The sequence below is a fragment of the Phyllobates terribilis genome, unplaced genomic scaffold (assembly GCF_046119375.1).
Source record: "Phyllobates terribilis strain yellow unplaced genomic scaffold, ASM4611937v1 Scaffold_1__5_contigs__length_1240528914, whole genome shotgun sequence".
NCBI lineage: Eukaryota > Metazoa > Chordata > Amphibia > Anura > Dendrobatidae > Phyllobates > Phyllobates terribilis.
In genome coordinates, this window is record NW_027362761.1 from 14,735,688 (window position 1) to 14,753,093 (window position 17,406).

Sequence of the window (17,406 nt, forward strand, 5' to 3'; positions counted from 1 at the left end):
CACTGGCTGCAGGGAGGATAACACTTAATTTTCTCTCTGTCGTTGATGTTCCAATAAGTCTGCCAGGCATGGTAGACTTATTGGAACATGGTAGACTTATTTAGCAGACACACGGTGCTCAAAAGAGCACAGACATGTGAACAGCCCCATAAACCATGCTTAATGGGTATATCAGCAAAAACCAAGGATAGAACACGTTCATGAAAAACAGACATCTGAATGAGACCTACAACTGTCTAGTCTAAGAGTGCGCACTATCTAAAAATTTGACTGTACGGGTAGATATGTTTTACATGATAATGTTTAATTGAGGGACAGCCACTTTACATCTACACCTCTATATCTGTTCATTTATGCCAATATCAATACCTGAGGAAGTATGACCTAGTAATCACCCATTTTTCCTATATGTTGGATCTCAGTCTGTTGAGCCATGTGGATGGCGTGGACTGTAGAAAAAAGTATGGTGGTACTCAATACTGGAAAGTGAACCTAATAAAGAGGCCGCTGGTGTGATAGATGAACACACTTGTACATGAAGACTACACATCCTCTCATCATTTAGTGCTTTCTATTTTCTAATGATGTGGTGTGAATCATACCCACATTCTACAGCTGTGCCCAAGACTATTGGACAGTCAGTGGTGCGTACTATGGTACAATTAGAAACCTACGGTAACAGAGCACGCTGAGTAGTAATATAGAGGGGTTTGTATACATTTCGACGGTGTTTCTAATGCAGTGTTATAACAGTGATTGAAGAAATGTAATCTGCTGGACAACTCTGTTACATTAACATAAATGAGTGTCTGATATTCCAACCTGAAATGTTCTTGTATCACAAGTTTATCATACTGAGCAAACGCTGCTTCAATATGTGGATCTTTCTGCTTTGGCCTATTTAAATGGGCACTGTCTGATCACCCATGATCCTGTGCTGCTCTTCTGAAGTTTCTCGACACAAGCCATGCTGGTAAGCTTATGTTTGGTTTCTGCTTAATAAAAGCCGCTCTGTGATCAGCAACATTCCTCGGTGTGCATTCCCTCTGTCAGCATCCCCTGACCATTGTCCTGGGTCACTCCTGGTTGGTGCGTGCCAACAGCCTGCCTACTATTGACGTGCCCTGATTTATCCATTGGAAATGGGCAGAAGGGAAAGGAGGATGGATGACGTTCAGGAAGGATGTGTGCAGGTAAGATAATGCAGGCAGGTATACAGCTATGGAAAGTTTATGTTATTGTCTTTTTTTTGCAGTTGTTGGTCATTTCCAGGGGCGATCTGGGAAAGGATTCTGGCTATTTCTATGTGATTTAGCTAGCACTGTGCTATTCCCTGTAAGGGACTGTTCTATTACTACTGTTACCTCCTGAGCCATTTACCACTGCTTTGTTGTTTTTAATCTTTACCAAGCAAGCACAGCATATATGTTTTATGATGACAGTGACTTTTTTATTGGTACATTTTTGATAGCCAGGGGACCTCTAGTTCAGTATCTGTGCGGTCAGTTAGGCCCAGGTTCATAGGTAAAATAGTTGCCATTGATGCAAAATAAGATGTAAAAGATGACTGAATTAAGTGATCATATAGGGGAGCTCGGTGATTGAGCATGTTCTCTTTCCCCTAGGAGCACTGAGGCAAAGATCAGATAATATAGTGGATGGTATTACTGTAAAAGTAGATGAGGGATAAATAAAGTACATAAGTAATTATGCAGAAAAGTTACCATTGAGTAGGACTGAATGATTGAAGATAGAGTAGAGAAATATACACTTAACATTCAAATCGCAACATCAAAAAGGAAAAGTTTTTGATTCTGGAAATCACAAGATCGATAGACATGTTAATGATATGCAAGTTATGAAAAAAAAACCATCACTTACACTCCTTGGCATGCTTTCAGTGAGGTTGTCTAATGAATGTTTTTCAATGCTGAATGCACTTGGGGATGAAAATCATCAAGATCCGCTGCTGGCAGCTTCCTTTGTAAATGTTGACTGAAGATGTCTCAGATATGCTTGACGGGAGACAAGTCCGGAGACACTGCAGACCATTGTAGCACATTTACATTACACAGTAGCACGAGCAATATGAGGCCTAGTGTTGCCTTGTTGAAAGACGTCTTCTAGGACACTTTGAAGAAATAGCCGTCCTTCTGGTTCCATTCTGTACAGCAAGTGAAATTAAACGTGACTTACCAAAACTAAGGTGTCAAACAGTGTCAACACAACCATCAGAAGGCATTTAGGCTATGAGTCAGATGTTTAGCTACAGGCCAATGGAGGCTGGAATGGAGGTCTGTCCTCTTCAACAATGAGTTCTGCTTTTGTTTTGGACACAATGATAACCTGAGATGGTCTCGAGACCATGTGGGTAGCACCATGAAGAGGCCTTCACGAGGGAACATCATACTGGACTTATTTTCGGGATTATGGTGTGAGGTAGCATATTGTACAGTAGCTGGACCCATCCAGCCTTCATTCCATTGATTTGGTTGTGGAATCAGTGTTACGGCTATTTCTTCAAAGTGTCCCAGGAATTGTTTTTCAACACGACAATGCCATGCAGCATGTTGCTCGTGCAACTGTGAGCAGCCTGCAAGTCATACAGTATATGTGCTACCATGGCCTGCAGAGTCTCCAAACTTGTCTCTCATTGAGTACACTTGGGACATAATTGGTCAGCAATTACAAATGGATCTGCCAGCAGCAGATCTTGATGATTTGCGTGCCCAAGTGCACTCAAGTGTGTCAAAACATCCTTCAGACAACCATTATTACCTCATTGATAGCAGCCAAGGCTTGTAAGTGATTGTATTTCTGTGCGTGGCGCACATACTCGATGCTGAATGAATCGTTTTGAAAGTTTTGTTTCTATTTTTTCATCATTAACATGTCTGTTGAACCTGTGATTTCCAGAATTCCACGACTTTTCCATTTTGTTGTTGCAATTTCAGTGTTGAGGAGTGTAACTGGCCTTGAATAAAAACACTTAAGGCCAAACAAGAAGTAAATCATCTATATATCGCCCATACCAAGCAATATATTTCAAAAACCAAAAAAATTTTTTTTTTTTTTGTCAAATTTATATATATATATATATATATATATATATATATATATATATATATATATATATATATATACAGTACACACCTTCTCATTTAAAGATTTTTCTGTATTTTCATGACTATGAAAATTGTACATTCACACTGAAGGCATCAAAACTATGAATTACCACATGTGGAATTATATACTTAACAAAAAAGTGTGAAACAACTGAAAATATGTCTTATATTCTAGGTTCTTCACAGTAGCCACCTTTTGCTTTGATGACTGCTTTGCACACTCTTGGCATTCTCTTGATGAGCTTCAAGAGGTAGTCACCGGAAATGGTCTTCACTTCACAGGTGTGCCCTGTCAGGTTTAATAAGTGGGATTTCTTGCCTTATAAATGGGGTTGGGACCATCAGTTGTGTTGTGCAGAAGTCTGGTGGATACACAGCTGATAGTCCTACTAAATAGACTGTTAGAATTTGTATTATGGCAAGAAAAAAGCAGCTAAGTAAAGAAAAACGAGTGGCCATCATTACTTTAAGAAATGAAGGTCAGTCAGTCCGAAAAATTGAGCAAACTTTGAAAGTGTCCCCAAGTGCAGTTGCAAAAACCATCAAGCGCTACAAAGAAACTGGCTCACATGAGGACCGCCCCAGGAAAGGAAGACCAAGAGTCACCTCTGCTTCTGAGGATAAGTTTATCCGAGTCACCAGCCTCAGAAATCGCAGGTTAACAGCAGCTCAGATTAGAGACCAGGTCAATGCCACACAGAGTTCTAGCAGCAGACACATCTCTACAACAACTGTTAAGAGGAGACTTTGTGCAGCAGGCCTTCATGGTAAAATAGCTGCTAGGAAACCACTGCTAAGGACAGGCAACAAGCAGAAGAGACTTGTTTGGGCTAAAGAACAGAAGGAATGGACATTAGACCAGTGGAAATCTGTGCTTTGGTCTGATGAGTCCAAATTTGAGATCTTTGGTTCCAACCACCGTGTCTTTGTGCGACGCAGAAAAGGTGAACGGATGGACTCTACATGCCTGGTTCCCACCGTGAAGCATGGAGGAGGAGGTGTGATGGTGTGGGGGGCTTTGCTGGTGACACTGTTGGGGATTTATTCAAAATTGAAGGCATACTGAACCAGCATGGCTACCACAGCATCTTGCAGCGGCATGCTATTCCATCTGGTTTGCGTTTAGTTGGACCATCATTTATTTTTCAACAGGACAATGACCCCAAACACCTCCAGGCTGTGTAAGGGTTATTTGACCAAGGAGGAGAGTGATGGGGGGCTACGCCAGATAACCTGGCCTCCACAGTCACCAGACCTGAACCCAATCGAGATGGTTTGGGGTGAGCTGGACCGCAGAGTGAAGGCAAAAGGGCCAACAAGTGCTAAGCATCTCTGGGAACTCCTTCAAGATTGTTGGAAGACCATTTCCGGTGACTACCTCTTGAAGCTCATCAAGAGAATGCCAAGAGTGTGCAAAGCAGTCATCAAAGCAAAAGGTGGCTACTGTGAAGAACCTAGAATATAAGACATATTTTCAGTGGTTTCACACTTTTTTGGTAAGTATATAATTCCACATGTGGTAATTCATTGTTTTGATGCCTTCAGTGTGAATGGACAATTCTCATAGTCATGAAAATACAGAAAAATCTTTAAATGAGAAGGTGTGTCCAAACTTTTGGTCTGTACTGTATATATATATATTTTTTTATAGGACTACATATACTAACTATATTTATACTCTAATGGTGTCTAAACAGTCATGCTCACCAGACATAAGGGATGCTTAGTGATTATTATGATCATTATTATGTGTTTTACTGCTCCAAGGCATAAAAGATCTTTTTGTTTTTGTTTCTGCATGTATCTCTCACTCATTTTATATTTCCACTAATTTTGTATTTCCATTCTATCTCATGTCCAATTTTATGTAGTTTTTGTGCTTTTTTGCTGTAGTTAATTTTAGCTTCCAATAATGGGTTAACTCTCCTCTGGGCTGTGGTCCAACACCTGAAGCAATCACCAAGAAGTGTGTTTTATTTAACTTCAGCTAGTAGGCTTAGTTCTCACATTATTCCATGAATAAGGTTTAGCCGAAACGCGTTGGAATGTGCTGTACCTAAGAGCCGCTATATTGCTCATTTTGTAACTCATCCTTGGCTTTTACAATTTGAAATTAAAAGTGAAGTTTTAACAAGATATATACAACCCTGGTCCTGCTGGAGACATCTTTGCTTGCTTTCTCATGCCTTTTCCAGATGGCATGTTTCAGCTCTTTCCAAAGATGCTCAATAGGATTTAGGTCAGGGCTCATAGAAGGCCACTTCAGAATAGTCCAGTGTGTTCCTCTTAGCCATTCTTGGGTGTTTTTAGCTGTGTGTTTTGGGTCATTATCCTGTTGCAAGACCCATGACCTGCGACTGAGACCAAGCTTTCTGACACTGGGCAGCACATTTCTCTCTAGGGCCCCTTGATAGTCTTGGGATTTCATTGTACCCTGCACAGATTCAAGACACCCTGTGCCAAATGCACAAAGCAGCCCCAGAACATAACAGAGCCTCCTCCATGTTTCACAGTAGGGACAGTGTTCTTTTCTTGATATGCTTCATTTTTCCATCTATGAATATAGAGCTGATGTGCCTTGCCAAAGACTTCCATTTTTGTCTCATCTGTCCATAGGACATTCTCCCAGAAGCTTTGTGAAGCTTTGTGGCTTGTCAACATGTACTTTGACAAATTCCAGTCTGGCTTTTTTTAAATTTTTTTTCAACAATGGTGTTCTCCGTGGTCGTTACCCATGAAGTCCACTTTGGATCAAACAACGACGGATGGTGCGATCTGACACTGATGTTCCTTGAGCTTGAAGTTCACCTTTTAATCTCTTTAGACGTTTTCCTGGGCTCTTTTGTTACCATTCATATTATCCGTCTCTTTGATTTGTCATCAATTTTCGTCCTGCGGCCACGTCCAGGGAGGTTGGCTACAGTCCCATGGATCTTACATTTCTGAATATGTGCAACTGTAGTCACAGGAACATCAAGCTGCTTGGAGACGGTCTTCTAACCTTTACCTTTAACATGCTTGTCAGTAATTTTCTTTCTAATCTCCTGAGACAACTCTTTCCTTTGCTTCCTCTGGTCCATGTTGAGTGTGGTACACACCATGTCACCAAACAGCACAGTGAGTATCTGTAGCCCTATATACAGGCCCATTGACTGATTACAAGATTGTAGAGACCTGTGATGCTAATTAGTGGACACAACTTGATTTAACATGTCCCTTTTGTCACATTATTTTCAGGGTACCATTTTTTCTGTCCAGGCCTATTTCATGAGTTTAATTTTTTTTTTAAATTCTGTAGAAGCAGGGTTGAAAATCAATGTCTGACTTTCATTTGCTCATTTTCATAGATTTTTAATTTATCATTACTTTTGACAGATTCAATTAATTTCTGTGACCATTGTGGGTTTTTCTTTCATTAAACGAGGGGTACCAACAATATGTTCTGATGTAGGTTGCTAGGAAAGGTTGCATTTTTCAAGAGTCCTAACTTTTGTGGATGGATGTTGCACAGTAGGATAGGAGCAAGAAAATAAATATTGCAGTCCAAGGTACAGGACAATTACAATGATATTTTTAGAGTAATGGAATGTGGGATGGTGACTAGAGAGCTGGATTTCAGAGTTTGGCAGTGCAAACAAACAGTGATGATGAGATATGGTTTCTGGACAGAGGACACAGGTGATTGAGGAAGTATAAGGAATATTTCTCATTGGCTGCTTTCCAAGCCTTCAAGCTATACTGAGGAGTCCAAGGTCAAATGTGACGGACACATCTACCACCGCCCCACTTTGGGAGGGGCCAGTAAAGAAGCTGTGATTAAACATTGAACATTATGTAAAGCCTGTGCTATCGCTTTCTGACAGATGCAGGAATGTTGTATTGTAGGTAAGCTGGGATCAATGTTTCCATTATTATTTTGCCATTGACTATTTGTTTTATTATTTTGTGAATATCATATTTTACATAGTTAACTAGTAATGAGGAAAAAAAGATTAAACCTTTCTTCTCTAATGATTGACTGCACTTGGGACTGGTGCTCATCCTTGTGAATTGTAAAGTTAAAAAAAAAGACCTTCATGTGTATATATAGGTAAAGGAATATCATTAAAGGGGAATTCCATTTTGGGAAGGTAAATGTTATTCTTTCTATAATGAAGAGTTAATACATTTTTAAATATACTTTCTGTATCAATTCTTTCAAGTTTTAAAGATTTCTGCAGTTTGACATTCAATAACATCCTTCAATCTTAGAAAATCTGTCATGGTCATGTGATGAACACGTAGGTACAGTTATAGTTTGTGAATAAGGACTCTGTCTTGTAGAGAGCCATGCACCTCAGGGTTCTTAACAAGGCCAGGACAGAAGTTGAAGGGAACAGAAATTTCCTTGGACTGACAGCAAGCAGAGATATTGTCACAGATAAACAAATGTGTAATGATCATGTGCAGGGGCGTACATAGAAATCATTGGGCCCTACAGCAAAAGTCCTAATTTGTGCAGGCGTCCTATTCCTGCTTGCAGTGTCTCAGCATGTAGGAATTTCTCCTTTGGATCTTCTACAGCCATGTCCGTTTAAGGTAGCAATATGCACCGAAAGTGAACTACTTTTTTGTATATATACTGGTTGGATTGTATTTTTGCTCTTTATTGGATCAAAATATTTTTATTTGTAGAATACACTTGGCATGTCTTTCTCAAATTATATGAGATTTTAGAGTATGACACCACTCTGACACACCGAACTTGGACTTGCTGTGCTGGTTGCTGATTTTTTTTAAATGATCCCACAGTAACCCCGGCAGAGCACCCCCAACACACTATGTTGCTCCCATTGTGCCGTTAACACAATTATATCCCCACAGTTCCAGAGACACATTATGAGACCTGCAGTGACCCCAATACAGTATGATGCACCCCACAGCCCTCCACACAGTATGAGGTCCTTACAGTCCTTTACATAGTATGAGGCCCCCACAGCCCTCCACACAGTATAATGGTCTCCACACAGTATGATGGCCCACACACACACTCCTTCACACAGTAAAATAGCCCCCACACAGCTCTCCACACAGTATAATGGCCCCCATACAGCTCTCCACACGGTATAATAACCCCCACACAGCTCTTCACACCGTATAATGGCTCACACAGTATAATGACTCCAACACAGCCCTTCACACAGTATAATGACCCACACGGAGTATAATGGATCCCAGGCAGTATAATGCCCCCACATAGCCCTCCACACAGTATAATGGCCCCCACAAAGCCTTCTACACAGTATGAAGGCCCTCACAGCCCTCTCTAAATACATGATAATGACCCCACACAGCCTTCCACACAGTATAATAGCATCCACACAGTATAATGGCCCCCACACAGCCCTCCATACAGTATATTGACCCAAACACAGCCCTTCGCGAAGTATAATGGCCCACACACTGTCCTCCACATATAATGATCCCTACTTAGCCCTCCACACAGTATAATGGCCCCCACACTATATAATGACCCCAAAACAGCTCTCCACACAGTTTAATGGCAGTGACACAGCCCCACACACAGTTTGATTACCCCTATATACAATTGATGGCTACCAAAGCCATGATGGCTCACATTCCATTACAGTGCAATAGACACAAACCTATATCCGCACACACAGAATGACAGCCCCATACTGATTGATAAATGAAAAAAAATCTACTCACCTCTCCCCATTCCCCCTTTGTCCATTTTCTGCAGCATGTGGTATGAAACTCAGCATAGTGGGTGCGTTGTAGATGTGTCAAAGCTCAGACGCACAGGAAGAATGATGGAATAGGGAGCTGACAACTACCTGTGCCTTCATTGTTCTAAACTGTATCTGCATCTAGGATGCAGTCACCATTGAAAGTGTGACTCATGGGCACCATAGCATCCATGTGGTTTGCCGCTATCAGCGATACACTACTGGTCATGTAATGGGGCCATGTGCTGGACTAGTCGCAGACATATTGTTTGTGTCCAAGCTTTGACTAACTTGGCTTGTGACTTTGTGTTCATTGCATGCCAAGTGTATCATGCCTCAAAGTGGTATTTCAGTTTCAGCAAAAAAATATTGCTTGCTTGTAAGGATTTGGAGTACCCCTCCAGATGATTTTGCAACCACATTTATTAGACCTCATCCTTAATACAGTGCTTTCTAAAGGTCCAAGCTTTACTTGCTTTTACCTTCTATTTTATACTGAGCCACACAGAGATAATGTTACATGATTAATCAAATGATTTGTGAAAATATTTTCCTGCTGGGGAAATATGGTGCCTACACATATGAGCTGCCTACTGTATAGCCCTAAATTGTCACATTTATGTCATGCGTGAAAGGCAGAAATATCACTTGTCTCAGAGTTTTCATGCCACAGTAAAGATAAATAGTATTGCTATAGTTGGTGAAAGGTTTAATCTGTGGAACAGTAGTTGTAGGTGGTAATTTTTTTTATATTTCCATTTACTGATATTCACTTTAAATAAATCGGTGTAACCCTTGCGGAGTGAATATTTGAAAATGTCTACCCTGGCTGGCTTATTTCCAGCTCAGGTTCATTTATAAATTCGCACATATCTCTGACTAGTAGTATTAAGGATGAACTCACTCTGTTTGAAACCTTAAGGGTACGTCCCCACGATCAGGAATAGCAGCGCATTTTCGCTGCATCCAAAACGCTGCGTTCTACTTGCCACAGTTCTTTGTCAGTACATGCGGACCCACCGCCCATAGCCTAACATGGATCAACATGTTAGGTTAGGGTTGAACTAGATGGACTTAGTCTTCCTTCAACCTTAAAAACTATGTTACTATGTTACTGACATTTAATTGTTCAAGATCTGCAGTGGAGACTAGCATCTCCGCTACAGAAATTGACATGCTGCAATACAATATGGACCCCCATAGCAGTCGTCTGCACCATTCACCCCCCGCATCGGCCGACCCCCGCTCCATATTCAACTGTATCGGCAGATGCCCATTCAGTTGAAAGTATTGATGGAGGAGGGAGCATCATATGACACTCTCTCTCCCAGGGCCCGCACCACCACTCAGCGCTGGTACTTCCGGGGTCTTCTCCCTGTTCGACGTGCAGCGTGATGAGGTCATCTCATCATGCTGCAGACGTCATGAAAGTTCTGCAGAGGACCAGACAACGTGGGTGCAGCAGCCGGGAAACGGTAAGTGCTCGAGGAGCTGAAGACCATCATCAACAACAACAAGAGGATGGAATCAAGTGCAGATCTTACATGATGGCATTCTTATTATAGACACAGGCAGATATCAGTGTGAGGGGGTCTCCTCCCTGCAACAATTAAAGGGACAGCAGCTGCTATACTAGGCACATCGGGAGTGGATTTTCCAAATAGAACCCTGCTGATTAGTTGTGACTGTCTGACATCCTGCAGGGATTTTAATAATTATGTTCATGTTCCGTGATTGCGGAGGAAACAGCCTCTTCCTCATGATGTCATTGCCAGCAGGCAGACATCGGAGGTCATTTTTTCAGGGGTCAAGAGCTCAACTGAAAGTGGGATCGGATCTGCTATAGATCAATACAAGACAGACCGACAGATACAGTGGCATACCGCCAATGATGGCAGGCCACACAGCCGCAATGGGGCCCATTAGTCAGGAGTACCGTTGTGCCAGCACCAGACTCCCCTGCATCGTACAGTCAACTGTATCGGCATCCAGGTCCTCGCCCATTATACTGTATGGAGGACTATGTGGGGCCCATTATTCTGTATGGAGGACTGTGGGACCATTTTACTGTATGGAGGACTGTGTGAGGCCCATAATACTGTATGGAGGACTATGTGGGGCCCGTTATACTGTATGGAGCATTATGATGGGCCATTATTCTATATGGAGGACTATGTGGAGCCCTTTATACTGTATGGAGGGCTATGTGGGGCCCATTATACTGTATGGAGGGCTATGTGGGGCCCATTATACTGTATGGAGGGCTATGTCGGGCCATTATTCTGTATGGAGGACTATGTGAGGCCCAATATACTGTATGGAGGACTATGTGGGGCCATTATACTGTATGGAGGACTATATGGGGCCTATTATTCTGTATGGACAACTATGTGGGGCCCATTCTGTATGGACGACTATGTGGGGCCCATTATTCTGTATGGAGGGCTATGTGGGGCCCATTATTCTGTATGTGGGGCCCATTCTGTATGGAGGACTATGGCCATTTTACTGTATGGAGGACTGTTTGAGGCCCATTGTACTGTATGGAGGGCTATGTGAGTCCCATTATACTGTATGGAGGACTATGTGGGGCCCATTATTCTGTATGGAGGGCTATGTGGGGCCCATTATACTGTATGGAGGGCTATGTGGGGCCGTTATTCTGTATGGAGGACTATGTGAGGCCCATTATACTGTATGGAGGGCTATGTGGGGCCCATTATACTTTTTCCAGGACTATGTGTGTACATTATGCTGTTTGCAGGTCTATGTAGGGGAGGGAATTATACTGTTTGCAGAACTATGTGGGGGTCATTATAATTTTGCAGCGGCAGGTCTATGTGGGGGCATTACTCTGTTTGCAGGTCTATGTGGGGGGCATTATGCTATTTGCATTGCTATGTCTGGGCCATTTTACTGTTTGGAGGGCTATGTGGTGGCCATTATACTGTATGCAAGAAATTATACAGTATGAAAGTTTTTGTGGGGTCCATAACACTGTGTAGAGGACCGTGGGGGGGTCAGTATGCTGTTTGGAAGGCTGGGTGGGGGCCATTATACAGGGTGGATGGTTGTATTGGGGCCATCATACTGAGTGGAGGGGAGCGGGGGCCATTATACTGCATGGAGAGCTGTGTGGCAGTTACAGTTGGTGCATCATACTGTATTGGGGTCACCATACTTTGCCGGGGGAGGGGGGTACAATAGGGTCATCATGCCTTGTGTATGGAGAGCAACTGTGGAAGAATTCACTGTGGAGGTATCATACTGTGTCTCGGGGGGACACTATAGTTGGCATCATACTTTATGGGGGCAATGAAAGGGCAGTCTAGGGGGCTTCAATCGGAGGAAAATGACTTTGTAAGGTCTGCAAAATTGTGAGATATGCTCTTCTTTGACCTTGCCTAACATTAAAGTATTGGGGGGGGGCCAATTATAACTTTTGCTATGGGGCCCCATAATTTCAAAGTACGCCCCTGAGTCCAGAGTGGCATGAATGACAAACCAGCATGACAGGGATGAGGAGAAGTGATAAACCAGTGTATTCGGGAAGAGCAGGGAGAAGAAAAAGTGACAAACCAGTGTGTGCAGAGAGGAGAAGTGACAAACGAGCATATATAGGGAGAAGTGACAAACCAGCATGTACAGGGAGGAGGAGAAGTGACCAACTAGAGTGTACAGAGGAGGAGAAGTGACAACCTGCCTTGCAGGGAGGAGGAGATGTGACAAACCAGCATGTACAGGGAGAAGTGACAAACCACCATATATAGGGAGAAGTGACAAACCACCATGTGCAGGGAGGAGAAGTGACAAACCACCATGTGTAGTGTGGAGAGGATGTGACAAACCACAGTTTGCACAGAGGAGTAGAAGAAGTGACAAACCAGTGTGTTCAGGAAACGCAGGGAGAAGTGACAAACCAGTGTATACAAGGAGGAGGAGACAAACCACCTTGTGCAGGGAGAGCAAGGAGAAGAAGTGACAAACCAGCATGTGCAGGGAGAAGATGTGACAGCCAGTGTGTACATGGAGGAGGAAGAGTGACAAACCAGCATGTGCAGTGAGGAGGAGAAGTGATAAAACCACCATGTACAGGGAGGAGAAGTAGCAAACCAGTGTGTGCAGGGAGGAGGGGAAGAAGAGACGATACCACCTTGTTTGGAGAGGAGAAGTGACAAACCACGGTGTACAGAGAGGAGGAGGAGTGACAAACCACTATGTACAGGGAGGAGGAGAAATTACAAACCAGCATGTGCAGGGAGGAGAAGAAAAAGAGACAAACCATCTTGTGCAGTGCGAAGTAACAAACCAGCGTGTACAGGGAGAAGTGGCAAACGTGTGCAGGGAAGAGCAGAAGTGACAAACCAGCTTGTGCAGGGAGATGTAAAAGTGTCAAACCACTGTGCTTTGAGGAGGAGAAGAAGAGACAAATCACCATGTGCAGGGAGGTGCAGAAGTGACAATCCAGCTTGTGCAGGCAGGAGGAAAAGAAGTTCCTTTTTTTTCTCCTCTCCGCTCATGCTGACTTGTACATTTTGCTGATGTGGGTTTGATACAGAGGACTGAATGACAGCGCTCCTGGACTAGTCTAGAGCTGCAAACACTGAGATTAAACATTGTTTTACACATTATTATTATTATTTATTATTATAGCGTCATTTATTCCTTGACGCTTTACATGTCAAAGGGGTATACAAAGCACAAGCAATTACAATAATTTTGAACAATACAAGTCAGCGACTGGTACAGGAGAAGCGAGTACCCTGCCCGTGAGGGCTCACAATCTACAAGGGATGGGTGAAGATACAGTAGGTGGGGTAGAGCTAGTCGTGCAGCGGTATAGTGGGGCGGTGGTTACTGCAGGTTGTAGACTTGTCGGAAGAGGTGGGTCTTCAGGTTTCTTTTGAAGATATCCACATTAGGTGAGAGTCTGATGTGTTGGAGTAGAGAGTTCCAGAGTAGGGGGATGCACGGGAGACTGCACTAACACTTAGGTGAACTAAAGGAATGATTAAAAACTTTATTAGAGACCTGATATTACATTATAAGGGTAAATTATTAGAATTGCAATCATTGTTTTTATAGCTCCTTGATTGTTACAGGTGCAAACATAAGTTGAACAAACTAAATTATAAACATAATCATTATTAATAATACAGTATTTACTGTAGATAGAAATACTATGCAGTCAATGACTTTGGGGTCTAGAAATCATTGACATCAGCAAATACTTCGTTTTTTCTCTTGTAATGCCATCTTCTGTTAGTAGTTTGGGGGTATTTTTCCTTTAACCATGACTTCCATAATTGAATCAGGTTGAGGTCAGTGGACTGCCTCGGGTTGCTTTTGTGGTGTGTTTGGGTCATTATATACATCTGTACTGTGAAGCTCAGTACCAGTTCTGTAGCTTACGGCTGAATCTTAGCAGATCGTATAGCTCTACACGCTTCATAATTCATCTTGCTTAGTCAAGTCATCAGTAAACACAAGGAACCATGCATGCCTATGCTGCCAAACCTTCCTCCACCATGCATGATAGGAGACGTGGTATACGTTGGATAATGAACTGTTCGCTTCCTTCCACCTTCTGTTCTCTTTCCACATTCTAGGATCAAATATAGTTTCTTACGTTAATAATGGCTATGTATCCATAAAAATTGCATGTAAAGCTGATGTGATTTTTTTTTTTGCACACCCACATCTTATCCAATATACATAAGGGAATAGCGCATGCTGTGATTTTTTTTTACATGAACACTCAGTCCTATTGAATAAATTTTTTAGGTTACTGTAAAAAAAAAAAGTCATCTGAACGTACCCTAATTTGTCACCAGACTAACACTTTGAGACAGTTGTAAAATTACTTTTAGGGCTCTTTCAGATGAGCATATTACTGTATACGAACCTGAGTAAAAATCGGACCGCACACTGACCAATGTAATTCAATAGGGATGTTCTGATGAGAGTTTTTCCTCACAGACCGAGCATTCATGTAAAAAAAATTGCAGGGTGCACTATTCTCTTCAATATCAGATGAGACTCACCTATACAAGTCTATAATGCCATACCGAGCATTGTATCATTATTGCATCTAATTTTTACAGATACATTGTCATTATTAACCTAGAAAACTGTATCTGATCATGTACATTTTAAAATGCTGATGTATGAATACAGATGCCACATGGTGTGAATACGGACACATGGATGGCACACAGATGGCAATTCAGATGAAAATTGTCCAAGTTTCCTGCATGAAAAATTGTCAATTTTCCATACATTCATCTGACCCTGAACGTTATAATATTTTACATCCAATTTTTATGGATATATAGCTATTTTTAACGTAAGAACGTAAGAAACTATATTTGATCCTAGAATGTGGAAAAAGAACAGAAGGTAGAAGGAAGCGAACAGTTCATTATCCAAAATATACCACGTCACCTGTCAAACATGGTGGAGGCAGTTTTGGCAGCATAGGCATATATGGTCCCTGGTATTTACTGATGATTTGACAAAGCAAGATGAATTATGAAGCGTGTAGAGCTATACTATCTGCTATTATTATTATTTATTATTATAGCACCATTTATTCCATGGCACTTTACATGTAATAATATGTAATTGTAATAAATGTGCATAACAGCAAAGGTTCCAACTTGTGTTTATATATGTAAATACTGTGTGTGTATACTATATACACTGCTGAAAAAAACACTCAAATAACAGAATATAACTCCAAGTAGATCAAACTTTTGTGAAATCAAACTGTCCACTTAGGAACCAACACTGATTGACAATCAATTTCACATGCTGTTGTGCAAATGGAATAGACAATAGATGGAAATCATTGGCAATTATCAAGACACCCTCAATAAACGAGTGGTTCTGCAGGTGGGGACCACAGACCACTTCTCAGTACCCATGCTTTCTGGCTGATGTTTTGGTCACTTTTGAATGTTGGTTGTGGTTTCATACTCGTGGTAGCATGAGACGGACTCTACAACCTACAGAAGTTGCTCAGGTAGTGCAGCTCATCCAGGATGGCACATCAATGCGAGCTGTGGCAAGAGTGGCAAGAAGGTTTTCTGTGTCTGTCAGTGTAGTGTCCAGAGGCTGGAGATGCTACCAGGAGACAGGCCAGTACAGCAGGAGACGTGGAGGGGACCGTAGGAGGGCAACAACCCAGCTGCAGGACCGCTACCTCCGCCTTTGTGCAAGGAAGAACAGGAGGAGCACTGCCAGAGCCCTGCAAAATGACCTCCAGCAGGCCACAAATGTGCATGTGTCTGCACAAACGGTTAGAAACCGACTCCATGAGGTTGGTATGAGGGCCCAACGTCCACAGATGGGGGTTGTGCTCACAGCCCAACACCGAGCAAGACACTTGGCATTTACCACAGAACACCAGGATTGGCGAAGTCGCCACTGGCGCCCTGTGCTCTTCACAGATGAAAGCAGGTTCACACTGAGCACATGTGACAGACATGACAGAGTCTGGAGATGCTGTGGAGACCGATCTGCTGCCTGCAACATCCTTCAGCATGACCGGTTTAGCAGTGGGTCAGTAATGGTGTGAGGTGGCATTTCTTTGGAGGGCCGCACAGCCCTCCATGTGCTCGCCAGAGGTAGCCTGACTGCCGTTAGGTACCGAGATGAGATCTTCAGACCCCTTGTGAGACCATATGATGGTGCGGCGGGCCCTGGGTTCCTCCTAATGCAGGACAATTCCAGACCTCATGTGGCTGGAGTGTGTCAGCAGTTCCTGCAAGATGAAGGCATTGAAGCTATGGACTGGCCTGACCGTTCCTCAGACCTGAATCCGATTGAGCACATCTGGACATCATGTCTCGCTCCATCCACCAACGTTGCATCACAGACTGTCCAGGAGTTGGCGGATGCTTTAGTCCAGGTCTGGGAGGAGATCGCACAGGAGACCATCCGCAACCTCATCAGGAGCATGCCCAGGCGTTGTAGGGAGGTCATACAGGCACGTGGAGGCCATACACAATACTGAGCCTCATTTTGACTTGTTTTAAGGACATTACATAAAGTTGGATCAGCCTGTAGTGTGTTTTTCCACTTTAATTTTGGGAGTGACTCCAAATCCAGGCCTCCATTGGTTAATAAATTTGATTTCCATTGATGATTTTTGTGTGATTTTGTTGTCAGCACATTCACCTTTGTACAGAACAAAGTATTCAATGAGAATATTTCATTCACTCAGATCTAGGATGTGTTATTTGAGTGTTCCCTTTATTTTTTTGAGCAGTGTATACTGTATATATATATGTATATATATATTTATTATATATATATATACACTGTATATATCATATATCCTCTATGTACACACGCAGTTATAACTTTTCCATATCTCCATATCTATATTTACAGGCCTTAGGTTATCAAGTGATCATAAGTTATTATTGTAACCAAGAATACTTTCCGAAAAAGGGATAAAAGACAGTGCTTGAATTGTTTTATTGTCCATTGGTATGTGCATGAGTTGATGTTTTTTTTTTATTACAAAGGCACTTGCAAGGGAGTTC

At 42.4% G+C, this 17,406-nt stretch overlaps 1 protein-coding gene across 2 annotated transcripts in view; it reads left to right on the forward strand.

Moving 5' to 3' along the window:
- Positions 1-6,875: 6,875 nt before the first annotated feature.
- Positions 6,876-17,406, forward strand: part of MISP (mitotic spindle positioning) — a 44,910-nt gene continuing 34,379 nt past the window's right edge. Inside the window, exon 1 of one of the 2 annotated variants that reach the window (XM_073655162.1) lies at positions 6,876-7,010. The gene's annotated coding sequence lies outside the window, so the exon portion shown is untranslated. The remainder of the gene's footprint in view (positions 7,011-17,406) is intronic. The other variant, XM_073655148.1, reaches the window with a different exon arrangement.